The 2,902-nt window shown below is 44.1% G+C and overlaps 2 protein-coding genes and 1 long non-coding RNA gene across 4 annotated transcripts in view; 2 read left to right on the top strand and 1 right to left on the bottom strand.

The window, feature by feature from the left end:
- LOC110391227 (T-cell surface glycoprotein CD8 alpha chain-like) overlaps positions 1-2,902 on the top strand; it is an 86,744-nt gene that overhangs the window by 33,118 nt on the left and 50,724 nt on the right. The gene's annotated exons all lie outside the window — the stretch shown is intronic.
- Positions 1-2,902, top strand: part of LOC110391226 — a 41,009-nt gene that overhangs the window by 4,478 nt on the left and 33,629 nt on the right. The window lies entirely within an intron of this gene.
- The window catches only part of LOC110391229, a 90,487-nt gene continuing 87,599 nt past the window's right edge, over positions 15-2,902 (bottom strand). The window contains exon 7 of one of the 2 annotated variants that reach the window (XR_002434015.1): positions 15-978. This is a non-coding gene — a long non-coding RNA (uncharacterized LOC110391229). Of the gene's footprint in view, positions 979-1,014; positions 1,215-2,902 lie in introns of those variants that run through there. The other variant, XR_002434017.1, reaches the window with a different exon arrangement.

The following is a 2,902-nucleotide window of genomic DNA, read 5'->3' as shown; positions in this document are numbered from 1 at the left end:
CCTTAGCAACAAAATCCTTGTAACAAAATTCTTGTCACCTCCCTAGCCTTATTAATTCTGCAAGGGAATGCCTCCGGCCATCCTGAAAAGATATTGGTTAGAACTAGCATATAACAGGACCCCCCTTTTCTTGGCAATTCTGAAAAATCAGTTTGCCATTGTTGCCCTGGAAGGTTCCCTGTTCCTGGTACTCAGATCGTGCAAATACTTCGTAGCGTCTGTTCCCCCAATATGTTTTACTATGTTTCCTTAGGACCAATTTCCATAAAATACTAATGGGCATAACAATGTGTCCATCTGGGTATGCACCTATCTGTCAGCTTGCTCTCTTCCCTTCCAAACCATTAATTAGATTCCTATCCCCTCTAAAATACTTCACACCTTCTGACTAGGGTTCAGAAATTTGAAGTTTACCGTCTGGAATTAAAGCCAGTTCAACAATTTCTTTTCCTTCAGCTGCCTGTTCCACCACCTGATCCGTCATCTTATTTCCAGTTTTCTGTACAGTGTTACCTTTCTGATGTCCTTTGCAATATATAATAGCCACGCTTTTTCATAGATTTACACCATGCTGAATTTGTTTTCCTTGTGTGTGAGCAATCCTTGCTCTTTCCAGGTGGTACTATAAGCATATTCCACTCCAAACCCATATTTAGCATCTGTCCGTATCTTTAAGGCTCTTGTCAAGGCAGTTATTTCGGCCTCCTGAGTGCAAGTCCCCACAGGTAATGGTTTTGCTTCTATTACCGTGTCAGTAGTGGCATATCCTGCCTTACAGTTTCCTTGACTCACAAAACTGCTTCTGTCGATGAATCCAGGAATCCTCAGCATCATCCAGTGGTTCTTCCTGTAGGTCTGGCCGACTGGCATAGGCAGTCTCCAAGCAGTTGCACGCTGCTGGCTCGGAGGTAGCTCTGTGTTGGTGCTCTGGGCATTCAGCAAATTGCTTCTTTCCTTCTCTTGGATCAGTTGAGATTTCTGTTGAGAAACTTGATAATCGTTTAAACCAAGAAATGCAGCAAACTCACAGTCCATTGTCCTCTTTTGTTACTGTGGCATCCATGTACTGCAGTAAAGTTCCACCTTGAAATGGAGGAACCCAAGTCTCGGGCTCACGAGCTGGCTGGTCCTCAAAAATCATTGGGCTGTTCTCACAACCCTGGGTAACACTGTCCAGGTTAACCGAATCTTTTTCTCTCCATATTGGCGTTTTCCTATTCAAAGGCAAATAACTTTAGACTTTCTTCGGCAAAACCAGGCAGAAAAGGCATCCTTCAAATCCAGAAGGTAAACCTCACCTACTCATTCCTTAACTTGCTTAATAAAGTGTATGGATTTGCCACCACTGGGTGTATATCTTCAATAATTCTATTAATTTTCCTCACATCTTGTACTATAGCTCTTGCTATCTGTTTTTTCATGGGCAAGATTGGGGTGTTGTATCTGATCTACAATCTCGTATCCTTAAAGGGCACTGCTTTACCCTGACTGGGCTGGCTCGTGCTTTTAACTTAATTTCTAATGGGACCCTTCGCTCCGATTTTTACTGAATATAATCTCTTAATCCATTTGTTCTACTAAGTCTTGCCCGAGTAATGGTTTTGGAGAACCTGGCATATACAAGAATTTATGTATTCCTACTTATTTTCCCAGGCTGTATTTAATTGGTCCCCAAAAGTAAGCTTTTCTTGTTGGCCAGTAGTGCCTTCCTACTACTGTTAGAAAAATAATCTGCGGGTAATAATTAAACCTCTTTACCCTGCTCCCCTAGCTGCAATTTAACCAATTTAACCCTAGCAGCAGGTCTGCTAAGGTTAACTTCCCAGGTTCCATCATTCAGCTTTTGTGATCAGAGGCGGTTCCCTCCCCCACTCAGCTTGGTACAGCTTCTTCGCTAGCGTCTCATTCCCCTGCTATGTGCATGCTGCTTTTGGTCCAGTGGGGGCGGAACCCTCCCTGGGGCCTTCCAGGCTCCCTGCTTTTTCCCTCAGGGGATCTCCAAGTCCTAGGGCTCTTTTCTAGTGCAGCAACAGTAGCAGCTGCTGTTGTTCTTCCCAATTTCCCTGTTATCTCTGTTTATCAGTTTTCCAAATCTCTCACCTCTCTTCTCGGCCCTGACATCCCTATTACACCTTGCTCATCTCTTCCTTCCTCAGCCTGTGTCTTTCCCAAACATTTTTCACTTTGCAAACTTCCATCATTACAAAGACTACTAATATTATATTTCAGTTTCACCTCCTCCCCTCCGGAGGTTTCCAGTGCTAACACTGGGATATCGGGTTTCCTAGATCTCTGCAGATGAAGGCCATTCTCACTTCCAGTGTCCTGTCCCCTCCCTTCCCCGCTCACAAGTAACACGCTGCTCACAGCAACAATCTCTGGCTCCCAGCTCTCTCATCTCACTCCAAGAGTTCTGTTTACGAGCCGCAAAGGGTGGGGGGCAGTGTGAGGGGTTGTTCTCCTGCTGGCATCCATCTGCTTTGGCCAGCACAGATCACAAGCCCTAATATCTCAAACTCATGGTTTTCCTTAACCCTTTTGCTGTTTTCATACCCTCAATTACACTTCCACATACCATCAACGATTGCACTTCCACATATCATATACCATCAACAATTACAGCTCCATATACCATTAAAACAGTTTGTCCCACTCCCTTCAAAACCCCCAAGTCAAACAATACAGTTCTTCAATTTCCACAAACACCCAGCACTTGGTCTCACAATTAGGATGCTCAGTTATAAAAACTGGTCCTGATACATCATTTATGTTCCTAATTTCTTGTTCAATATTCCCCTGGCTCACCAGCAACGTCTCTCCAGTGAGCCAAAATATAGCCAGGGGCTCTTTTGGGAATCTCTTTAGACCCCTTGTCCCATAACAGCTTCTTAGGTAACACTTT

The sequence above is a fragment of the Numida meleagris genome, unplaced genomic scaffold, assembly GCF_002078875.1.
Source record: "Numida meleagris isolate 19003 breed g44 Domestic line unplaced genomic scaffold, NumMel1.0 unplaced_Scaffold326, whole genome shotgun sequence".
Classification (NCBI taxonomy): domain Eukaryota; kingdom Metazoa; phylum Chordata; class Aves; order Galliformes; family Numididae; genus Numida; species Numida meleagris.
This window is presented reverse-complemented; position numbering and strand designations above follow the sequence as displayed.